Source organism: Choloepus didactylus, chromosome 18, assembly GCF_015220235.1.
Source record: "Choloepus didactylus isolate mChoDid1 chromosome 18, mChoDid1.pri, whole genome shotgun sequence".
Lineage (NCBI taxonomy): Eukaryota > Metazoa > Chordata > Mammalia > Pilosa > Megalonychidae > Choloepus > Choloepus didactylus.
The window spans coordinates 3,497,502-3,522,611 of NC_051324.1; the positions used below are offsets into that span (position 1 = coordinate 3,497,502).

Here is a 25,110-nt window from a genome sequence, read left to right on the forward strand (position 1 = left end):
AAAACACCTGAAAGCCTACATGCAAAGGAGCAGATGGAGAAAAGAATGAAAAAATATGAGCAACGTCTCCGGGAACTCAAGGATGAAACAAAGTACAATCATGTACATATCATTGATGTCCCAGAAGGAGAAGAGAAGGGAAAGGGGGCAGAAGCAATAATAGAGGAAATAATTAATGAAAATTTCCCATCTCTTATGAAAGACATAAAAGTACAGATCCAAGAAGCGCAGTGTACTCCAAACAGAAGAGATATGAATAGGCCTACGCCAAGACACTTAATAATCAGATTATCAAATGTCAAAGACAGAGAGAATCCTGAAAGCAGCAAGAGAAAAGCAATCCATTACATACAAAGGAAGCTTCATAAGACTATGTGCGGATCTCTCAGCAGAAACCATGGAGGCAAGAAGGAAGTGGTGTGATATATTTAAGATACTGAAAGAGAAAAACCACCAACCAAGAATCCTGTATCCAGCAAAGCTGTCCTTCGAATATGAGGGAGAGCTCAAAATATTTTCTGACGAACAGACAATGAGAGACTTTGTGAACAAGACACCTGCCCTACAGGAAATACTAAAGGGAGCGCTACAGGGTGATAGAAGACAGGAGTGCGTGGTTTGGAACACAATTTTGGGAGATGGTAGCACAACAATGTAAGTACACTGAACAAAGGTAACTATGAATATGGATGAGAGAGGAAGGTGGGGAGCATGTGAGACACCACAAGAAAGGAGGAAAGATAAAGACTGGGACTGTGTAACTTGGTGAAATCTAGAGTATTCAACAATTGTGATAAAATGTACAAATATGTTCTTTTACGAGGGAGAACAAGCAAATGTCAACCTTGCAAGGTGTTAAAAATGGGGAGGCATTGGAGGAGGGATGCAATCAGCATAAACTAGAGACTGTAACTAATAGAATCATTGTATTATGCTTCCTTTAATGTAACAAAGGTGATATACCAAGGTGAATGCAGATAAGAGGGGGGGATAGGGGAGGCATGTTAGACACTTGACTTTGGTGGTATTGTCTGATTCTTTATTCTACTTTGATTTAAGGTTATTTTTCCTTTTGATGCTTCCTAGCTGTCATTTTTTTTTCCTCTTTCTTTTGCCTCTCTACCTTCTTTGACTCTCCCTCCTGCCTTGTGGAAGAAATGTAGATGCTCTTATATAGATAGTGGTGAAGGTGGTGAACACATAAATGTATGACCATGCAGAGAACCATTGATTATTTACTTGGGATGGAATGTATGGTGAGTGAACAAAACCATATTAAAAAAAAAGAGTTGATGACAAAACCTCGAGGGCAATATACTCAGTGAAATAAGCCAGACACATTAGGACAATTATTGCAGGGTCTCACTGATAGGAACTAATTATAATATGTAAACTCATAGGCATGGAGTATAAGGTACCAGGATATGGGACGAGGCTTAAGATTGGGGAGTGGTTGCTTAGTATGAGCAGAATGTTCGATTAGGATGAGCTTGGATGTTTGGAAATGGACAGGGGTTTTGGTGGCAGGATGTGAGAATAACTAACAGCGCCGAATGGTGTGTGAATGAGGTGGAAAGGGGAAGCTCAGAGTCATATATGTAACCAGAAGGGAAGTTGGAGGTCAAAAGATGGGAATGTATAAAACTGAATCCTATGGTGAGCAATGTCCATGATCAGCTGTACAAATACTAGAAATCACTTCATGAACCAGAGCAAATGTATGACAATACAATTAGAAGTTAATAATAGAGGGGCATATAGGGAAGAACTATGTACCTATTACAAACTATATACTACAGTTAGTAGTATTTCAACATTTTTTCATAAACAGTAACAAATGTACTATATCAATACTAGGAGTCAACAATTGAGGGGGGTTTGTTAGGGATAGGAGAGGATTAGAGTTTCCTTTTCTTTTTTTCTTTTTTCATCTTTCACTTTATTTCTTGTCTGGAGTAATGAAAAGTTTCGAAAAATTGAACAAAAATTAACTGTGATGGATGCACAGCTGTATGAGGGTACCCAGGGGCAAGTGATTGTACACTTTGGATCTTTGGATAATTGTATGGTATCTGAACAATCTCAATAAAAATGAAAAAAAAAATAAATGCGATTTTCCTTTTCCCTTGGAAAAAAAGTCTTAAAAAATGAAAAATAAATCCCCATTGTAAAAGCCAACCCATTTCTGGTATATTGCATTTGACAGCTTTAGCAAACCCAAACAGGTAGTATTGGTGATTAAAGCAGGACTTTATGCCTTTTCTGAGGAGGAATTAACACTTTAAAGTTCTGTTGTTTTAGCAAAAGAGGTTCTCACATTATCACTCTTTCAGTTTGCAGTTAGTCTCCTTTAGGTCCTACCTTAAAGTGTCATCGCCTCCCCAACCTTTTCCTTGAGCACCAGAGTTGGAAACAGTCTCCTCTGAATACCTGTGCCACTCATTGTTTATATCACTCACATATGCCTATACCACATGATATTTTAAATTTGATTTTAATATATACTCTTATCCCCAACTGTATTACAGTTCTTCCCCTAAGGAAGGTAACTCTATCGTTTACATCTTTTGCTGTTGCTGATTGTAAACAATGATATTTGCACATGGTTCTGAAAACCTTATAAAACAGAAGGGTTTCCAATAAAAAGTCATCCCTCTAGTGCCTTTGACCTATTAAAGACACATTATACATTTGATGATTGCTGCCTATTGTTTTGCCAAGATTCATCCATACAAAACAGTGGCTTGAGATAAACATCTTGGGGAAAATCATATCATACTTACATTTTACTTGGTGAGAATTCATCTGTAAGCACCGAGATTCCTCCCATCCCAACCCCCAAGAAAACCAACAGAGAAATAGATTAGTGAAATTAAAAATATTATAAAATTCTATTTTGCATATTTGTATTACATTCTATTATTTACTTATACATTTATACAAACGTGGTATTATCAGAGTTACACATAAACTATACATCCATATTTTGTGTGCAAATTAAGGGATTTACAAGGGCAATAGTGATGATCCCCGATTTTCACCTGGATTGTGGTAGCTAACCTTGTGTGAGAGCTTGTCTCCAAGAATCCACTGGCATAGCCGATGTCCATGTGTGTTCATTTGTTCTTCTCTGTTAATATTTTTACTTGGTTTGCTAAAGGTAACTATATCAGAAGATACGCCAATTTATCCTATTAGGAAGGTCGATATGACAGAGCAACATAGAGAACTGAGAAACCCATCTCGCTAACCAGGACAAAGAGTTCCTATCCCACAATACACCTGTCCCTAGGTATCTGCATAATTGCCTTAGTTTATAAAGCAGGTGTAATTTAAATCTCCTTTTTAGTAAAGGTAAAAAAGGAAATCTACCTGACTTTCATCCTTATCCTAGAAATGTGACAGGGGAGTTGACATTGATATTCCATGGGTTATCATTTTTATGGGTTTGTGGTAAAGGAGAATTTATAGGCTTCCTCTTCTAGCTCCTCCCCCAACCCTGGTGCCAGATGCCCCTGGCATAATGAGTGCTAATGCTTTCAAAGCACACACGTGCCGAGAGAGGCCAATGTTTTTGGCAGCTCCCACGCAGTCCCTAAGAGGAGCTGGAGGTCTGGAGATTAAATGTTGTGCCCAAGCCATTGCACAGTTCATAGCAGAGCTAACTTCAGCAGATATTTTGTTTCCCAAAAATACCTCTCAGCAATAAGTAGAAGAGGGATACCTTGGGTGCTGTGGACATGGGGACGCTCCCAAATGGGGAAACTAGTGGGCTGGACGAGGGACAAGAGGGGACTGGTCAGTATTTAGTGGTGGTCATGGACTGGACAGCGGTGATGGGGTCTCTACCTAGAGTGTGCGATCACTGCGGTAGGCCTGGCATGTGGGGCACGTGTGCCAGGGCTTGCCCTCCTGCTGCCTCTGCCCGAGGCAGTAGGGATTCACTGAACAAGACTGGATTTTCTTCTTCCTGGATTTAAACTTCAGAATATCCCAGACCTGGGACAATAACTGTGTGAGAGCCCCATGGATTAGACATCACGCAGTTCCCACTGATGCTAGAAAATCATCTCATAAATGCTTTGCCCTCGTGTGATGTGCGAGCGAATGAATGAACACGTTTTGTTTACATGCTTTGCACTCACAAGACTTGTGCTCGCTTGGATCAGTGGTTCTCAATGGGCGGAAGGGGGTGGAGAGGTGGTGGCGATTTTGCCCCGCAGGGTGCGTTTCACAATGTCTGGGGACATTTTTGGTTGTCATAACTTGGGGAGGGAGTGTTACTGGCATCCACTGGGTAGAGCCGAGGATGCTGCTCAAAATCCTACAGTGTGGAGGACAGCTGCCCACGGCGAAAAGTGATCCTGCCACAGTTTTCCATGGTGCTGAGGTTGAGAAAGCCCTAGAGCAGCGATCTGGCAAGGCGGGGTGCTGCCACCAGAGGGCCGTCCTGTCCGCCACCGAGACGCTGGGTGCGAGCTGCGCTTGGGGTTCACCGAGGGCGGGGCTGGTTGAGTTAATCAAGCCATTCTATTCAGTCCCGCAAAGCTGAACAAAGACGCAACACCCTTAAATGGCTCTGCAATTACAAAAGTGAACTATTATTCATGACAAATTCACATAATATAGAACTGTATAAAGTAAAAAATAAGGGTTCCTCGGTTCCCACTTCAATTTCTTATCCTTTAGGTTTAAATTTTATGTTTCAATCCAGATTGTGTGTGTGTGTGTGTGTGTGTGTGTGTGTACACACATAACTAGTGTTTTTACTGTTCCTTTTGTTTTGTAACTTGCTTTTAACTCTCAATATTATACTGTGGACATCTTTTCAAGTAGTTTAGAGCGATCTCTTTTTTTTTTTTTTTTTTTTTAAATGGATGCATAGTGTTCTGCTGCTGGATGTACCATAATTTATTTATATATATTCCTATTGGTGGGAATTTGGTGTTTTTTTATTTAATTTTTAAATTTTATTTATTTATTTATTTGCTGCTGGCAGCAGTTCTGTGGCCCTGTTGTTACGTTATTTCTATAGAACTGTTTCCTGGGAATGTGACAGCTGGGTCAGAACATGTGTACATTTAAAATCTTGATGAATTGACCATGCTAATATATACTTTGACTAACAATGCCCATTTTCCCATATTCTCCCCAACACTTGATACTATAAACATTTTATTATTGTTTTAATATATATTTTATATTTCATTATTAATGAAGTTGACTTTCTTTTCATATGCTTGTCAGTCATTTGTATTTCTTCCTTGAGATGCCTATTTATTTCCAACATTTTAAAAATCAGTTTGAAGTTGCTCTTGATATATTTTGCTTATGAATGCTTGGGCTGCAGTTTGTTTTGACTGTGGGGTGAATTAGGGATAAACTTAATATTTTCTCTTAGCCAGTCTAGCTGAGAGCATCTATGAAGCCATCCCTCCTTTTGTGGTTGAATTGAATGCGTGTAAGCATGGCTCAGGGTTTGGAGGCTGTTCTGCCTAATCCGGTGCTAGTTTCACCATATTTGATTTATTGTAGATTCATAGCCTCTGCAGAAGGGTGGGAGGACGTCAGGTAGTGTGGCTGGGATGGGGCCAGGGCTAGAGGAAACACGGCAAGGGCTTGCAAGAAGGCTGGAGGCTGGACAGGGAGCAAGGTGGAGGCTGGACAGGGAGCACGGTGGAGACTGGACATGGAGCAGGGACAGAGGAGAAAGGGAATGAGGTTGGAATGTGGTTGAGGTTCAGCTCATACAGGACCCTGAAGGCCATGTTAAAATTTGGTTCTTTTTTCTTCAAGCCACAGAAGGGTTTTAACCAGAAGAATAACATGATCAGATCTGTGTTTTATAAAGTTTCCTCTGGACTTCTGTTTCTAACCATTATGGAGTACCAGACTAGCCCTCCCCTCATAAACTGCTGTTGTCTTCCTCCCAAAACCTATCGCCCGGTCTAAGAGACTGTCACAGTCAGGAGGCGACGTGACAACTAACTGCATGTGTGGGACCCTGGGACAGAAAAGGACAATAAGTAAAAACTAAGGAAATCTGAAACAAGTATGGACTTTAGTTAATAATAATGTAGAAATTTTGGTTCATTAATTCTGATAAACATATCACAGTCATGTAAGATGTTAACCATAGGGGAAACTAGATGTGGGGTATATGGCAATGCTCTGTAAGAAAAAAAAAAGTTTCTTCTACCATGGGAGAGAAATGCATTCTTTCTATAGAGATATAAAGTTCTCATTTGAAGAAACACTCAAAAAGAAGGCAGCCAGAAATACAGGAAGAAAGTATCAGAGAGGTGTGTCAGGAAATGAGTAAATTGAAATATTGTTATTTTTTTCTGGGAAAAAAAAAGTTAAGCTTGCATCTCATACAATTGCACATGTGCATTTCCTCTAGAAAACCATCAGAAGTGCCTTTTGCATAGTTACCTTTTTGTCGCTTAGAGGATTTTAAAAAGTTGTGGACTCAGGGTCTGAGCTTTAATAAAGTTATTAATTTTTGCTGCTTTGTTATGTATATGCTTAAAAGGCCAGTTTTTTTTTTAAAAATCTGCAATTGTATGGCGGGGAAGAGAATAATGGTTTCTAGTACATCTTGGTGCCCCTGCTTTATTCCAAGACCCCAGCAGTTTTTTTCCACTGTTGCTTCCACATCAGTGCAAATGTCAATGCAGTGAAAAAGGCAAATAATATCTGAGTTATTATTATGAAAGTGGTTTTGATCTCACAGACTCCCTGAAAAGGTTGTAGTGAATCCTAGGGGTCTGCCGACCACATTTTTAAAACCAGAATTTTTGGTATCCAGAGTTTGGGGAAGATGAAAGCAGGCCTTTATAAATATTTTATCCCATTAATAAAATCAATTAGTTTGCCTCTCCTCCAAAGGGAAAGCAAGGCTAACCCATATGATGCTTACAAAAGATGAGTTTTAAATATCAAGACCCAGGTAGGTTGGGAAAAGGATGAGAAAAAGATAATCCCACACAAACAATTAGCATAAGAAATTTGGTATGGCTGTGTGAATATGAGATTCATAAAAGCCAAAAACTGTAAACAATAGATGAATAGAGAAACACATCATGGTACATTTATGCAACAGGATACTGCTCACCCAAAAATGAACAAACTACTGATATACACTGTAACACAGATGAATCCCATAGAAAGTATGCTGAGTGAAAGAAACCAGACACAAAAGAGTACGTACTATATGTTTTCATTTATATGAAATTCTAGAACAAACAAAACTAATCTATAGTGATAAATAAACGTCAGATTTAAAACAACCCAGATCAGTGGTTACCTGGAACCAAAGGTGAGAGAGATTAACTGTAAAAGGGCATGGGGAACTTCCTGGTGCAGCTTGGTACCACTGCTTGGATTCATGCCACAGCCCCAGCAGTTTTACCCAACATTGCTTCCGCATCATCAGTGCAAATGTCCACACAGTGGAAAAGGCAAATAGTATCCTAGCATTATTAGCAAAGTAGTTTTGACCTCATAGATCCCCTGAAAAGGTTTCAGTGAATCCCAGGGGTCTGCAGACCACACTGGAAATATTCTTTATCTTGGTAGTATGGTGGTTAGGGAACATTGTGTCAGTTTGGATGTATTGTGTTCCCCAAAATGCCATGTTCTTTAATGCAATCTTGTGGAGGCTGACGTGTTAGTGTTGATTAGGTTGGAATCTTTAGATTAGGCTGTTTCCATGGAGACCTGACCCACCCAACTGTGGGTAATACCTTTGATTAGATTATTTCCATGGAAGTGTGGCCCTGTCCATTCAGTGTGGGTCTTGATTAGTTCACTGGAACCCTATAAAAGCTCACAAAGAGAAGGACCTCAGAAAAGCTACAGTTTAGAGAGACATTTTGGAGAGCGCCATTTTGAAATGCAACCTAGGAGCAAGCAGACACCAGCTACGTGCCTTCCCAGCTAACAGGAATTTTCCAAACTCCATCGGTGTTCTTCAGCGAAGGTACCCTACTGTTGATGCCTTTGTTTGGACATTTGCATGGCCGTAAGACTGTAACTTTGTAACCAAATAAACACCCTTTATAAAAGCCAATCCATTTCTGGTATTTTGCATAACAGCAGCATTAGCAAACTGGAACAAATGCATACATTTGTCAAACTCATTGACATTTACAGTTCAAATCTGTGAATTTTATTGCATGTAAATTATATCTCAGTAAAGTTGATTTTTTTTCTAAAACTTTCTCTGGATGCAATGTGGAGAATGGATTGGAGGGAGCAAAGAGTGGGTGCAGGCACTCTAGTGTGGAGGCTTTTGGCATAATTCAGGTGAGAGAAAATGATGTAAAGGTGGTGGAAGTATAGAGGGGAAAGATTCTGGAGATCTTTGGGATGTAAAATAGTGTTGTGGGGGTATGGAGGAGGAAGAAAAGGGAGGAATCGGGGTGCTCCCTGGGATTCTGGTTTGTACACCTGCTCTGTGCAGTTCCCAAGAAAAGAACCATGAAGGGGCCAGGTTTGTTATGGTGAGATCAGGGAAGGTCATATGTTTAGTTTTAGATATGTTATATCCAAGGTGCCATGAGAAAGTAAAACTTTAATATTGAGAAAGTGGTTGGATATATAGGTAGGAAAGTCAGAGAAGTCTGGGATGGAAACATCAATTGGTGACTCTCTTAGTCTGCCAGGCTGCTATGACAAATATCAGACAATCATTGGCTTAAAAACAGGAATTTATTGGCTCAAAGTTCCAGAGGCTAAATGTTCAACATTGGCAAGTGTTCCAGGTTGCCAGTGCTGCCATTATGCAAAATACCAGAAATGGATTGGCTTTTATAAAGGGAATTTATTAGGTCACAAATTTACAGTTCTGAAGCCATAAAAATGTCCAAACTAAGGCATCAACAAGAGATACCTTCACTGAAAAATGGCCAGTGGTGTCTGGAACACCTTTGTCAGCTGGGAAGGCACGTGGCTGGAGTCTGCTGGTCCTGGGTTGTGTTTCAGCTCCTCTCTCATCTCCCATATGTCCTTAGCTTAGCATCTCCAAATGTCCTTCAGTCCACAACTCCAAGTATCTCTGAGCATCTCTGTCAGCTCCCAAGCATCTCTCCAAAAGTCTGTCTCAGCAGCTCTTGCAGCATTTTAGCTTCTCTGGAGCAAACCCTGGGCTAGCATCTTAAAGTGTCAGCAAGCATCTGGGTCTGCTCCTTTTAAAGGACTCCAATAAACTAATCAAGACCCACGCTGAATGGGCGAGGTCATACCTCCATGGAAATAATCTAATTAGAAGTATCACTTACAGTTGAGTGAGTCACATCTCCTTAGAAACAACCTAATCCAAATATCCCACAAGATTGGATTAAAACATGGCTTTTGGGGGGGCATAATATATCCAAACTGGCACAGCAAGGTTATGCTTTCTCCCGGGGTCAGTAGCGTTCTGGTGCTGACTTGCCACAATCCTCGGGGTTCCTTGGCTTGCATCTCTACCTCCTGTCAATGGTGATGTCCTTGGTTTTCTCCTCCAGCTTTCCTTGACATCTCTTTATAAGGCCTCCAGTGATATGATCTTGACCCACCCTGATTCAGTTGGAACACACCTTAACTAAAAATTACGTCTTTAGAAGGTCATGTTTACAATGGGTTCACACCTCCAGGGATGTGGGTCAAGATTAAGAACATGTCTTTTGTCGGGATACCTAATTGAATCTACCACAGTGACTCATTTCTACGTATGGTAGCTGAACCCTTGGTAATGGAGGAGCTCTTCTAAGGAGAGAGAAGAGCTTGGGAAGAGGAGGTGGCCAGCAGTTGGGCCTTGAAGAGCTTCTCACCTTTAACAACCAGGTAGAGGAAAAGGAGCAAGAAAAGCAGACTAAAAAGTAATGGCTGCAGAGATGAGGGTAACCAGGAAATGTGTCAATTGAATGTTACCCATTCATTATCTAGTTTTCCAATTCATTTTCTTGTCTTAAAATTTAGAATCCTAACAATAACCCCGAGGGTTAGGCAAAGCAGATGCTACACTAATTTTGTAGGTGAAGAAACTTGAAGCACAGAAGATAAATGACTTTCCCAAAGTCCTAGATAGTAAATGGCTGACCTTGGATGCAGCCAAAGACTTCTGACTCCTAGGTCCTCCATGATTTACCATGATTTACCCAGGCAGGGGCAAGCAGACTAAACAGTATCAGAGTCCTTTCATGACATTTACTATATGGAGATTGGTCGGGAGAAGATCTCTTTCCTGTTTGGATCTGGAGCTGTAAGGGTATAACTTGGGCCCACCAACTGCTATCTTTCCTCCAGATGAGGGAGTGTATCACTTAGGATACTTCCAGATAGAGCAGTAAGGACCTTCATTATCTCATATAATTGGAAGCCTGAAGATAAGCTTTTTTAAAGTTAGCAACTCAAGAATTTCACCACTGCCCTTTCCATTTTTCAGTTCTGTCATCTTCAACTTACCAATGCGGCTCTTGGGTTGATCTTCATGATCCCAAATGGCTGCTCCATAGCTGTCAGTCAAGTTAGAAAGGAAGGTGAAGTTCCAGAGACTTTGTACATATAGGGTTGGCATGTATCCTTTTTGAATCCAGGGTATGTGTCACCCCCTGCTACTTGTTTTGTGACCTCCACAGTATCTAGCACTCAGCATGTCATGGATGCAGAATACATGCTTGATGAGTGACTGAACCAGTCCCAGGTGGAAAGGAGACAGGCACCTGGAAATATTCCCGTAGTCACCTGGTTCAGACAGGCCTGGCTCTGGGGCAGACAAATGGACACACTTCTCTCTGGAGGTCACATGCTTAGTCAGAAAAGATTTCAAATGAGATAAAGGTGTGTCGAGAGAGAGAGAAAATGCAAGCTCATTGGAAGTTATTGTGTCCATTTTCTCCTCTCTTGAGGAGAAGGATCCTTGGAAGACCAAGCTCAAGTGAAGATGGGAAAACAGTCCAGTCTTGGCACTACCAGCTAAGTCAAAAGAAACTTGCATGAATTTCCTACTGAGTAACCACCTCACTCTCTACTGAGAGATTAAAATATATCTACAATTAGCCCTGTTCTATCCCAGGACCAGGGAGAAGGACCACTTTCCAGTATTCCTAGAACCTTGACTGGCTTTGGAGTCACCAGTACGCATTCAAATTCTGACTCCACCCTATATCGAAGTGTGGTTTTGGGCAAGTTACACAATCTCATTAAACTACAATTTCTCATCTGTTAAGACCCTATCTCATAGAATTAACAAGTATTCATTGCTTAGCACAGTCCTTGGCACAGAGTGAATAGTTAGCTGTTATTACGATGCTAATGGTGGTGGTGGTGGTGGTCATGGTAATGGAGGTGGTGGTGATGGTGGTGGTGATGGTGATGAGAGTGATGGATGTGGTGGTGATGGTGATGGTGGTGGTGGTGGTGATGAAGGTAGTGGTGGTGATGGTGATGTTAGTGATGGAGGTGGTGGTGATGGAGGTGTTGGGATGGAGGTGGTGATGATGGTGGTGGTGATGGAGGAGGTGGTGGCGGTGGTGGCAGCAGCAGTGACAGGATTCAAAGACAGGGAAGACTTTAGAACGGAAATTACAGCTTTATGCTAGAAATGATCTGTTACTGGGAGGACAGAAGAAAGAGTTCTAAGGTCCCAACTGTGTGACAAACTGGAATTTGAGAACTGTGGGGGACTGAAGGATTCAAAATAGAACAGTGTATAAGTAGTAGAAGAGAGGGAAGTGAATGTTTACTTAAGATGTTCAAAGAAACTCCACACTGTATTAGGAATCTTGGGACTCTTGTGAGAATTGGGGAGCAGTGTGACTAGAGACTTGGTTTTGAGGTGGCCACATCTGGGCTTACATTTGACTTTGGTCCCAGCCCTTCACAACCAGGTCTTGGTAGATTTCGTTTGAATGAGATTTATTAAGCACCTACTGTATACTTTATAGAACTTACCAAATGCCATACTGTTAGCATAGATGATAAATAATAGGGGCAGTGGAACAGAGGAAAATCATTAATTACGAAGGGGTTAGTGAAGGAGAGTTTCATAACTTGAGCTGGCATGTGCAGGATGGATGTTTAGGGGGAAGACAGCGGGAAATCGAGGCCAAAATGGTCCTCTGACTTGAGCTTTGCATCTGGGATAATGGGTGTATGAGTTAGGGTTCTCTAGGGAAACAGAATCAATGAGAGATATCTATAAATATAAGATTTATAAAAGTGTCTCACGCAACTGTGGGTATGCACGAGTCTGAATTTCACAGGGTGGGCAGCAAACTAGCAACTGCAATGAAGATGTTTGATGAACTCCTCAGGAAACAAACTGGCAACTTTGATGGACTCCTCACGAAACACTTCATTGGGCAGCTGAAGAAGTGAAGGTCCTCTATCTGTCTCACTTAAAAGTCTTCAACTGATTGGATTAAATCCAGTGGACTGCATTCTCTCAATGTGGAAGACATGCCCTTCGTTGACGTCATCAGTCACAGCTGCAGCCAATTGACTGATGATTTAATAAACCAGCCTTCTGGTTTATTAACGAGCCACAAACGTCCTCACAGCAGCCAGTGCTTGCTTGATCAGACATCTGGGCACCATGGTTGTTTCCGTGGAGATGTGACCTACCCAACCGTGGGTAATACCTTTGATTATATTATTTCCATGGAGGTGTGGCCCCGCCCATTCAGTGTGGGTCTTGATTAGCTTACTGCAGCCCTATAAGAGCTCAGGCAGGAGCTCAGTGCTGCAGCTTAGAGAGACATTTTGGAGATGGTCATTGAAAGCAGACTTTTGCTGACGCTTTGGAGATACTAGCCCAGAGTTTGCCCCGAGAAGCTAAGCCTAGAGACATTATGGAGAACTCCATTTTGAAGCACAACCTGGGAGCAAGCAGACGCCAGCCACGTGCCTCCCTAGCTAACAGGTTTTCCATCGGCCATCCTTCGGTGAAGGTATACTCATGTTTATGCCTTGGCTGGACACTTTTATGGCTGCAGAACTGTAAATTTGTAACCAAATAAAACCCCTTTATAAAAGCCAATCCATTTCTGGTATTTTGCATAATGGCAGCATTAGCAAACCGGAACACACACCATATAATCCATCCAACATGTACAGTCTGTGGCTCCCAGCATAATCAAAGAGTTGTGCTTTCATCACCACAACCAATTTTAGAACATTTTCATTTTTTCACAAAGAAAAACCCCATAACTCTATGCCCCCCTATTAGTGACACTTAGCATTGGTGTGGTACTTTTGTTACAATTGTTGGAAGAATATTATAATATTACTGCTAACTATAGTCCATAGTTTGCATTGGTGAATTTTTTCCCCATATACCCACCCTATTAACACCTTGTAACAGTGACATGTATTTGTTTTAGTTCATAGAAGAACATTCTTTTATTTGTACTATTAACCACCTTCATCAACCACAGCAGGGTTCACTGTGTGCTACAGCCCCATGTTTCATCCTCTGGCTTTCCTTCTAGTGACACACACAACCCTGAGCTTCCCCTTTCAACCACAGTCTCACGTAAGATTCGTTGCTGTTAATTACACTCACAATAATGTGCTACCATCACCTCTATCCATTTCTAAACATTTACAATCAACCTTATTAAAAATTCTGCACAAATTAGGCAGTGTCTGATTTTTTGTTGTTGAATGTGGGATAAGAGAAGAAAAGGAAGAGGAGCTGTGGGTGGACAGGCCATTTCCCCCAAGGGGCCATCTTACACAGTCACATATTGGTTATCGTTTGACCTTTCATCAAAATTTCCTAGGGAAAAATGCATGTGGGGATTTATTAGATAAGGCCTCTGTTCTCACTGTTCTCTCAGGAAAACAAAAAGCTGCATCCTGCCATTGGCGGTTTAGAGTGGATGTTGACTGTGGGTTTCAAAAAAGTCTGGGCATATTTTGGGAACTCATGGGGCAGCCCCCAGGAGAGTTGCTGTGGGAGAGACCGAGGAGCCTCCTGGCGGAGCGCTCACCCTGGGAAGGAAGTAAGTGTGAGGAGTGACTCAGGGGCAGGGTGCAGAAGTGGTTGTGAGTTGGGCGGAATCTGTCTCTAGGGTCTGCCCTGGAGCTGGTGTGGGGGTTTGGAGCTATACGTACCCCAGGAAAGCATGTTCTTAAAACTGAACCCATTGTAAGCAGGACCTTTTCAGGGGGTGACTTCAGTTAAGGGGTGGCCCACCTCCATCAGGATGGGTCTTAATCCTCTTACTGGAGTCCTTGATAAGCAGAGTGAAATTCACACAGAGACAGAAGAAGCCACTGGAAAAAGGGGTGAAGGTCAACAGAAACCAAAGAGAAGGCAGAGGCCAGGAGAGGCCACCGTGTGCATCGCCATGTGACAGAGGAGCCCAGGACCAAGGATCACCAGCAGCCAGCCCAGAATGCCAGCCTTTGGAAAGAAGACATTGCCTTGATGATGCCTTGACTTGGACTTCTCCTGGCCTCAAAACCATGAGCCAATAAAATCCCATTGTTTAGTTCCCCCGGGAAGGGTACCAGGCCGGTTGGCGCCCGATGTGGGCTGGGAATGTCAGACGCTTAGGCTCACTCGTCGCCGAAATAGGAGGCTTGTGTAGAAGGAGGGTTCAAGTTATTTATGCTTAGGTCCTGGGACAGAGATAGGAAGGACCCCTGAGTGGTGAGGTTGGTTTTAAAAAACCTATCTTTTGTTAATAAATTTCTCATCCCTGTCCCAACCCTAGACCATCTGTCCATCATGGCCCTCGCCAAGACCTGCTCCAGCTTCCAGTGAGACCTAGATTTCTGCCCGGACTGCAGCTCGGTTCTGCCTCTGCCCGGGACTCAAGATACAGTCATTTGTACTCGCTGTGGCTTCCCCGTCAATGTGCGGGACTTCAAAGGAAGGTTGTGAAAACCTCATTTGTGTTCCACAAACTGGGAACAGCCATGCCTATGTCAGCGGAAGAAGGACCAGAGTTCCAAGGGCCCGTGGTTGACAGACGCTGCTCTCGATGTGGTCGTGGAGGCAGGGCGTACCACACCAGACACATGCGCTCTGCCGGTGAGGGGCGGACTGTCTTCTCCACCTGCACCAACTGCAAGTTCCAGGAGAAGGAAGACTCTTGATCTTTTTTTCTCAGCTACTCAGCAATGCCTCCCTCTCCTCTTGGAAGGTGAAGGATACTAGGTCTTTAGGTCTCCTGTCCATCCCCCCTGGGTGTAATGTCTTGCTCCCAGAAGGAGTATCAGATCCTCGAGTGGAGATTGCCATTGTCCTCGGAGCATCCTACTCCTAGTTGAGTTTCCTTAAAGTCATATTTCTCAGTAAGAATATGTCATTTACAATCTGCTCTGTTGCCACAAAAATTTAAATGAGCTAGCAGAGATATATTTGTCCTTTCAGCAAATATATCAACTGCAAAAGATAATATAAACTAATAGTATGCGAGAAAGAAAAAGAGGGAGAAAAAATTAGAGCCAGAAGTTATGGTAATATAAAAAATAATTGTAAGAACCCTCACCTTCCAAATCTATTTGATTACTGAGTTTAGGAAAACAAAAAGTGGAAGTTTGGATAGTGAGAATTCAACTGAAAATTTAACCAAATCTGTTTGGTATATAAGTTTGGACAACAAAAAATTCTGATACCAATTGATATAAATGAACAAGAAGTTACTTAAATGGTAATTGTGGTCTTTTAATTGCTCTTGAAGTGAATGTAATGTATATATTCTTTGTAATAGATTCACATATAGAAAGGAGGAAAGAAATAAAGTACAAAGCATGGGGAATTCCACTATTCAGAGATAAACAAATGATATACATGTGTGTGAATTGTGAATATATATATATTTAATGGGTCTTACTATACATGCTGAGCCGTATCTTGCTTTTTCAGTTTGAACCAAAAATTTACAAAAGAAGTAGAGTCCAGAAACAATAAACATTTTCAAAGTTTAGTCTGGAAAAAAAAAAAATCCCATTGTTTAAGCCACCCCATTGCATGGTATTTGCTTGATCAGCCAAGGAAACTAAAACAGCCGGCCTCCAAGGAGACATGGAGCCTTGGGAGAAAAGGGGCTCTGAGTAAAACCAGAATGAGTGATTTCAGTAGAATCCAGAGGGACATGGTGTACGGGGTGAGCCTTGTTCGGGGCTCCTCTAACAAAGCACATTACACTTTGCTCCCTGCAATTCCCTTCGCTCCCCTTGTGGGCACCAGCACCTCCGTGGCTGGGGTTCAGGGGAAGTGTCCAATGGATGCTGTGGGCCCCCCAGGATCTCCAAGAATTACCGGGAGGAGGGGTTGGGGGCTGAGAACTGAGCTCCAGTCACCAGGCGAAGGAGCAGGGAACAGTACGGTAAGTATGAATGTGATCCCGCTGATATTCGCAGGCTGCTGTGACCTCGGGAAACTAGGGTTTCAGCCACTCTGGGGAGAGGAGGGTGACCCTTGGCTGGCCCCCGTTTCACACCCAGCACATCCCGGCGTAATAGTGATTGTGACCAGGATGTTAGGAGTCTGCTGGTTAGCTTTATGTGTCCCCTTGGCTGGGCTCTGGTGCCCAATTATTTAATCTGACACTGAGCTAGGAGTGGCTGCGAAGGTTTTTTGTAGAGGTGGTCAATGAGCATCTACAGCCAGCTGACTTGAAATAAAGCAGATTGTTCCTGATGATACGGGTGGGCCTCCTCCAAATCAGTTGAAAAGTCCTAAAAGCAAAGCTGGGCTTTCCCTAAGGAAGAGGAGAATTTGACTTAACTCCTGCCACACAGACCATTTCCAGCCAGCCTGCCTGTTGTACGGATTTCAGACCTGCCGGCCCCACAGTGGCATAAACCAAGTCTTTGAAATAAATCTCTTTATAGACATATGTTTGTGGGTGTGTGTCCCACTGGTTCTGTTTCTCTGGAGAATTCTGACCGGGGCAAAGTCACTTGCATTTGTGTGGTGTCTTTACTTCCATTTCCTTATGAACTGTACCATACCATAAGGTAGTTGAAACAGAAGCCGCATCCCCATTTGACAGATGTGGAAAACGAGGCTCAGAGAGGTTAAGCTACTTACCAAGGTCACACAGCCAGCAGGCACCCTTGCCAGGTCTCTGACCCGACATTTCCAACTCCAGATTCTCCTTCCAGCTAACTGTGGATTCCTCCCATAACATACGCTTACAAGCTTCATAAGCCTGCATTCTTCCAACTAGAATATTCTCTGCGAGACAGCAATTATTTCCCTCTCGTGGAGGTGATGGCTCCGCCATCTTGGTTTGTGCACTCTTGCTGTTTCGATTATTTAGTTCCTTGGTCTCTGCACCATGCTTTGGAGAACGGCTGCACCCCCATCCCCAGAAAACCACACCTAGATGTTAAACTATCTCCACCCAGGCAGTCGTGGTGCGGTAATACCATGTGGCTTTCAACAAGGAGGCAGAAATAGAAACCATTCGAGCAAATGGATGTCTCGGGAAGTGGAACTAAGTGGTTCTAAGTGGAGCGAAGGGACCTGGGTTGTCCTGAGAAATAAGCGATCTTCTTCCAGGGGGGACCCTGGGGAGGCAGAGAGAGCGTGTGCCTGTGCTGTTTCTGGAAAATGGGGCCCGTTACCTTCTGACAACCCACCACAAACAGTCCCTGGGGGAGCGGCGGGTTTCTGGCCCCAGAATGAGAAGTGTTTTTTTCCTGCTTTTGATCAGGGATCTGCGTCAGTAGTTCCTACCTATTGTTAAAAAATAAACAAATAAAAGGAGACCCATTCCCAGATTGAGGCGGGGAGCTTTAATACAATACGGTGTTGTCATTCACGTTGTCATAGAAAAGACGTGTCCCTCTTAGCCGCACAGGCTGAGTTGCCTGCTGGCCTCAAACCACTCACTGCAGGTCTCTGGGCGGGTGATTGAACCCCAACAAGCCTGCACCTCCTCACCTACCAAAGAGGGGTCCTGCGGTCCTTGGGCTGCTGTGAGGATAAAGTGAGGCACTCTGTGTGCATCCTCGGCACTGACGTTGCTAGTGCTGTCCTCGTGCCTGCCATTGTTTGAGCCTCTTCCAACTAGACACTTAGAGATAGCTCCGCCAGCTCCGGATCGTACCTCTTCTGGATTGTTCTGGATTTCGTGTTTGTGCTGCCTGGGCCAGCACGTGCCCAGTTGTGCCAACTTGTGCACCAAAAGTGGCAGGAAGGCTCTGAAACTTTGGGCAGTGTCAACTTCTTGCGGCGGCCCCTGTCCCCCATTCCACCTCTCTCCTTGGGAAAGGCTCCCCTTCCCTGTCCCCTGGGGTGCCTGGCTGTGTTCCAGTGGCACGGCGGCATCTCGCTCTTCACAGATGGCACACCAGCTCCGGGGTGGCCCAGACGCCCGCTTCTGGCCTCCTCGTCTCCCAGTTAGTTTGTGACCCCCTTGGGAGTGGCCGGCAGGGTTCCCGGGAGCATGGCCCACTTTGATCAGAGCCAGACGCTCCAGTGACACACACGTGGTGCACATGCAGACAGACATTTGACTGCCCCTGGGTGGGGGCAAGGCTTTTGGTTCATCTTTCCGCATCCTGTGGTCATCCTTTCCCTCTGCGGTGATGTGTGCAACTCTGTTCCAAACTCAGATCCCGTTCCTGGGTAATGCACAGGTCCTCTTAACTGCTCTTGTGCATGTTGTCAATCCTTCTCCGTCCTTTCTGATTTATCTGACGTCACACGCGCACTCTCCATGCCTCGTGGTGGAAGCAAGAAGCTCCTCACCTGGTTCTGTAACCTGTCGTCTCAGCAGGCTACTGGTGCTTGTCACGCCTGGGCTGGGCGGAGGTCACTCGGCCCTTATCAAGGTGCTCTCACACCCTGGAGTAGGTGCTATCCCAGCCAACAGCAAGATCCAAGGTGCCCATTTTGACGGGGGGCTGGGCAGCTGCCCGGAAAACCGGCAGTTCCAAAACAGGTGGCTTAAGGCCCTCTGGGGTGAACCAAACCTGGAAAGCATCTTTCATCCCCAACAAAAGAGAGAACTTTTGTACATGCTTAAAAGATTTAGTTCATGTGTTACATGTAGGCTATTTTGCCCTTTTAGGCACAACCCTTAAAGATAACTAGATGACTCGTGTCATTACTTGGGGCTTTATTCTACTGTAATTCTTAGAGTTATGACGGAAGTTGCTACGAATATTTAACAGAGCACAGTTCAACAAACGTGCTAACTATGTGCCAGAGAAAATGCCTGCCATTGTGCATGGGATTTATTAAGAATAATTGAGGGGCATGGTGCAATTCCTGAGGTCTCCATTTCCAGCCTCCCCGCCACTTCCAGTAGCTTCCACGGTTGTCCGGCTGCTGATTCCGGTCCTGTAAGCTCAGGTGGCTTGAAAAGGGCTGACCAGGGTGTACCAGCGCCCCAGGACCTCGCCTCCTTGGCAAACAAAAAGGGGCCCCGGGGACAGCCAGAACCAGGCCTTGGTGACTTGGGCTGGAAATGAGCCCAGTGCACTTCCCTAGCTGGAGGGACAGGGGACGCTGGTTTGGGCTGGTTTTCTTCACCCAGCAGCAGCTTTGCCTTCAGGCCTGGCTCTAGGGGCTGGGCAGAGGGGCGGTGAGCGAGGCAGAGCCTCCCCTCCTTCCGTGGAGCTTGCCATCGATTCCCACGGGCATCCTCCCGCCTCTGTGCAGGGGGGCACGGGCAGAGCCCTGGGGCCAGCACCTGCTCACTGAGGCCACCGGTCACTACCCCGTAAGGAGACGTCGGTGGCTTGGGGAACCACGATGGCCATCGTGTTCTGAGACTGTCACGCTCCGTTCTCCTCTTCTTCATTTTCATCCCTTGTTTTGCTACCAATAATCAATCACCAAGACAACCCAAGAGGCTGTCTTCTTCTGATAGGAGAAGAGACTGGGTGGGACTGGTTTGCTGATGTTGACCTCAAGCCTGAGAAACCACTGGGCTGACAGCCCCAGGCGAACCAAGGAAATTCCGGGCTCTTTTCTGAAAGAGTGGTGCACCTTCCAGATCAGAGGTTCTCGCTCACCTTTGGGGATTTTCCCAGCAGACTTTGGATGTGACTCTTCCAGGCAAACCCACCCCCATCATTTTCACCATTATTTCATAAAAGTTAAGACTTTTAATGAAAAGAATAATGGGAAGGACCCAGTCTCATTAAAGTCCAATCCCTTAACTCGATCAAATTCAGCTTCTGACCAGTTTATGATATTCTGTTTCTCAGTCTGGTGGGCTGAGACTCTTATTTTCTGCAGTCTGATGGATAAATATTACCTACATTTTTGAATCACAGCTTTATACGGCTCAGCAGAGACACAAATGAAAACACCCGGTGAGATTTTCGGAGACCACCTGAAGGCTGTTTGCATAAGAGAAAAATTGGGGTGTGTGTGGGGGTGTCCCTATCCAGGAACAGCCAGAAAGAGACTCTGGGCCTAGAAGGCTCGAACAGTGAATTCTCCCGGATTACTCGGGGTGGCAGCCCTGAGCCCCTGAATGAGGAGAGCGTCTGTGGGCACTCATTGTTAACGCACCCGTGGGTCGTTTGTCAGTTGTTGGGATTATTTGTCACAGACTCAACTGGATGAAAGAATGATATGATTTGGTAGAATTTGAGTCCCTGAAATTCTGAGTGGGAACCTACCCCATTCTGGAAAGGAAGACCAAGCCACTACATGGCCCCAACGTTCCTGGTGGCAGTTTTGACTCAGAAAAGAAGGATGCCCTGGGGGAAATGGCTGAGAGCCTAGAATGCACTCAGGGGTGTCCAGTTAATGACACTGGCTGGGCCTCCACCCAGATGACATTGTTTGCCTGACCTCGTTTCAGTGCATTGTCCGGACACTATAATCTGCTGCCGCGGAGAGCTACCAGCAGGCCGGTGAATGCTGGGAATGCCAGGGAATGCCAGGGAATGCCGGGAATGCCGGGCAGCACGTGGAGCCGGAGCAGGAGTGGCTGGGGCCGGGGTGGAGGACACTGGCAGCCAGACCTCCAGGAAGACACCCCCTGTGTGGCCATGGGGAGCAGCTGGCCTTGCTCAGGGCCCGGCTTCCTGCTGTGGCATGGGACATGGCACGGGAAATGAAGGACAGGCCGTTCCAGCCGGAAGGGGCCTTAGACAGACCAGCTGAGCCGCAGGAGCAGAGTCAGTCACTCGCCCAGCAGGTGTACAGCTCAGGTGACAGGTGCTGGGTAAACAGTGACACGGAGCAGCAGGAGTGGCCAGGGACACTGAAGCTAAGGCAGGTGGATCAGATCCGGACGGGCATGGGGTGGGGGGAGTCCAGGGAAATTTTCTTTTTTAAGATGGAAGGTACTAGAACATGTTTGCCTGATGCTGGGAGCTACTGGCAGAGAGGAGCACAGCTGAAGGGGAGGGTCCCCATTAGGTAAGAGGGGAGGGAGTGCAGCACCCACGAGGAGCAGCTAGACCTGAATGGGTGAAGGGATGGAAACCACTTCCATCCCGCAGGAAGGAAGGGGAGAGAGCCTGCTGGTGAAGATCTGGTCACAGGAAGATGAGGGGCTCCTAACTGGTGGCTTCCGTTTTCACAGTAAAGAATGAGTCAAGGTCCTCTGTGTAGAGTGAACGTGGGAAGAAGTGGGAAGGCTGAGGACGGAGGGACACGGCCCTGGGGGAGAGAAGAGGGTCCTCCCCAGAGAAACGCAGAGGGTGGCTGTGCCGGCTGAGAGCCCACCACGCGGGGAATCACAGTCCGGCCACTGCGATGGGGCATGAGGTGGACCCCAGCCCCCTGCACCTCTAAGATGGGTGGAGTGGGAGAGCCCCCAGCTGAGAGCGCTGCAGGAGAAGTAGTGTCTTCAGGAGACAGCCAGATTTCGGATAAGGCAAGGAGGCAGAGGAAACTTTCCAAGAAGACGGAGGACATGGAGATGCCACCGGGCCCGGCGGGAGGGAAGGGACAGGGCTTGGTTCACCAGGAAATTTGAGTTTAGAAGACACACGTGATTCCATGGGCTCAATCTGAGGTAAGTTAAACAAGGGATTCAAAGCCAGATGAGATGTGGCACCGGCCCTGGAGTAGAAGCTTCGACCTGACAGCTCGTTCCTGAGGCTCTGCTTGGAGCTTGACGATGGTGGGGATTCTGTCATCGTGGTGAATTCTGTGGCCCTCAAGGGCCGGAGGCAGGTTCCCGGGGGGCTGCGGCTCTCCAACCCTTCCTCCACTAATTGTGCTCTGGGCTCTTTTCCAATAAGTTCAGACGTGAACTCTCACCACAATTCCCCAAACCAGAAATCTACTTGCCAGCCCTGGTTTAGGCCAACACACTCATGTTATGGATGAGGAAACTGAGGTTAAGGGAGGGCAAACGGTTTGCTCACACCAGGCTGGGACCAAAACCGAGGTCCCCTGTGTTGTCTCTGTACCCCAGGCCTCCAGCGGGGCTTTAACCAGGAGCTGAGCATTGCCTTGAGCTGCCTGCAGGGTTTAGCAGTGGAGAAGGGGCATAGAAAGCAGAAAGCGTGGGCACCAGACGGAGAGGGAGAGAATGAGAGAAAAGTGAGAGGCCACAAGGAAGTCTAGGCAGGCTCAGCCCCTTCTCCTCCGCCCTGGAGCCTGGGGCACCTGCTGGGCAGGGCCAGCCCCTCCCTTCCTCCTCCTCCTGGATCAGAGGCTCTATGATGAGGGTGGACCAATTTAATCAGCACCAGGTCATTCTGCAAACGGGAAGAAAAAGGAAGCAAACCTGTTTGTTCATATCGGAGCAGCTGGGGAGAAAGTGCTAGAAACAGTCTGGATGGGTAGGAGCCAGCTCCTTTCCCTCCTGGCCAAGATGTAAAGACCTTGAGATTAAGAGCAAGGAAATTTCTTCTGCAGGTTTCAGCCATGAAGGAGGGTGCTCAAGACAGGGACATTTAGGAGCCTTTACCCCACTGAAAGGGGCTGCTGTCGGGCAATCGTGGTGTGTATATTCCTCGTGTGGTTGAAAATAACCAGAGATGCACATGAAATGGGTTTTTAGTCTTCCGTGTCCTCTGGGTGGCCTGTGGAATCCTTAGATTTCTGAAATGTCCTGGTTAATGACAAGAAACATCCCTGGGTTTATGCAGTTTAATCCAGATCCTGCAGAACCCACTGCATCCACTGGATCCACCCTCTCCCACCACCCCATCCTGCTGCGTTCCATTCCCTTTCCAAATCCATTTGAGTTCAAACCTACATCTGAAGAAATTCTGAGGGGAAGCTTGGCGCTTCTCCAAGATACAGAAGTTTGGGTCCAGGGTCCTGGAATAATTCTGGGTTTCTTGGTGCCCCTCAGGCAGTTGCCAAGTACCCTGTGCAGCCCCATGCAGCCGTCCAGCCTAGAAGCTCCTTCTTCTAAGATGCTGAATGCACCACATTTTCTCGTCCCTCGGCCGCGTCTAGAACTCTTTATTAAGTGGGCAAAGGGGCTTGTCTTCAGCACCCACCACCCTCTGGGGACCCCAGGGCAGGGCGTGTGGCCTGGAAGGGATAACTGGAGGCAGTTTCATGGGGAGAGACAGATCTTCCCCTACCTTTCCCTTCCCCACTGGGTGCTCATCTCCTGGAATGTTCCGGAAAGAGCTATAGAAAAGGTCAGAGTCAGAACACGGTCCTTTCCCGAGCTGCCTCATGTCTGGTTCTGTGAGGCAGGGGGGCGGACAGGCTGCCTTCCCTCTGAGGTCCTACAGGTCAGTCCCTCACCAGGAAACGGGGGTGGGGGGTAGGAACTGAGCCTGTCCCACAGCGTGAAGCAAGAATGACGTGCGGCAGAGTCTGGGAATCTCTGGGCCCTTCCACAGCAGCCGCAGACATGCGCGGGCGTCAGCAGGGGCAGTGGGTCCAGTGATCCCTGTGGGAATAGAAGTTTCCGGACCCGAGGCGGGACCTGAGCCTGTGGGACTTCCTGAGCTGAGTGCTGCAGCTCTTGTCCCCCTTGTCCCCCCAGCCCCTTGTCCCCGCAGCCCCTTGTCCCCTCAGCCCCTTGTCCCCGCAGCCCCTTGTCCCCTCAGCCCCTTGTCCCTTTAGCCCCTTGTCCCCTCAGTCCCTTCTCCCCGCAGCCCCTTGTCCCTTCAGCCCCTTGTCCCCGCAGCCCCTTGTCCCTTCAGCCCCTTGTCCCTTCAGCCCCTTGTCCCCACAGCCCCTTGTCCCTTCAGCCCCTTGTCCCCTCAGCCCCTTGTCCCCGCAGCCCCTTGTCCCTCAGCCCCTTGTCCCCGCAGCCCCTTGTCCCCTCAGCCCCTTGTCCCCACAGCCCCTTGTCCCCTCAGTCCCTTGTCCCCACAGCCGCTTGTCCCGCAGCCCCTTGTCCCCACAGCCCCTTGTCCCCTCAGTCCCTTGTCCCCTCACTCCCTTGTGCCCACAGCCCCTTGTCCCACAGCCCTTTCTCCCCGCAGCCCCTTGTCCCTCAGCCCCTTGTCCCCGCAGCCCCTTCTCCCCGCAGCCCCTTGTCCCCGCAGCCCCTTGTCCCCTCAGTCCCTTGTCCCCTCAGCCCCTTGTCCCTCAGCCCCTTGTCCCCGCAGCCCCTTGTCCCCTCAGCCCCTTGTCCCCGCAGCCCCTTGTCCCTTCAGCCCCTTGTCCCTTCAGCCCCTTGTCCCCACAGCCCCTTGTCCCTTCAGCCCCTTGTCCCCTCAGCCCCTTGTCCCCGCAGCCCCTTGTCCCTCAGCCCCTTGTCCCCTCAGTCCCTTGTCCCCTCAGCCCCTTGTCCCTCAGCCCCTTGTCCCTTCAGCCCCTTGTCCCCTCAGCCCCTTGTCCCGCAGCCCCTTGTCCCCTCAGCCCCTTGTCCCCTCAGCCCCTTGTCCCGCAGCCCCTTGTCCCCTCAGCCCCTTGTCCCCGCAGCCCCTTGTCCCTTCAGCCCCTTGTCCCCTCAGCCCCTTGTCCCGCAGCCCCTTGTCCCTCAGCCCCTTGTCCCCTCAGCCCCTTGTCCCTCAGCCCCTTGTCCCCGCAGCCCCTTGTCCCCTCAGCCCCTTCTCCCCGCAGCCCCTTGTCCCCGCAGCCCCTTGTCCCCTCAGTCCCTTGTCCCCTCAGTCCCTTGTCCCCCCCAGCCCCTTGTCCCTTCAGCCCCTTCTTCCCTCAGCCCCTTGTCCCCTCAGTCCCTTGTCCCTCAGCCCCTTGTCCCCGCAGCCCCTTGTCCCCTCAGCCCCTTGTCCCCTCAGCCCCTTGTCCCCGCAGCCCCT

At 46.9% G+C, this 25,110-nt stretch overlaps 1 pseudogene; it reads left to right on the forward strand.

Annotated features, from left to right (window-relative positions):
• Positions 1 to 15,870, forward strand: part of LOC119513986 — a 32,204-nt pseudogene extending 16,334 nt beyond the window's left edge.
• The last annotated feature ends 9,240 nt before the right edge of the window (positions 15,871 to 25,110 follow it).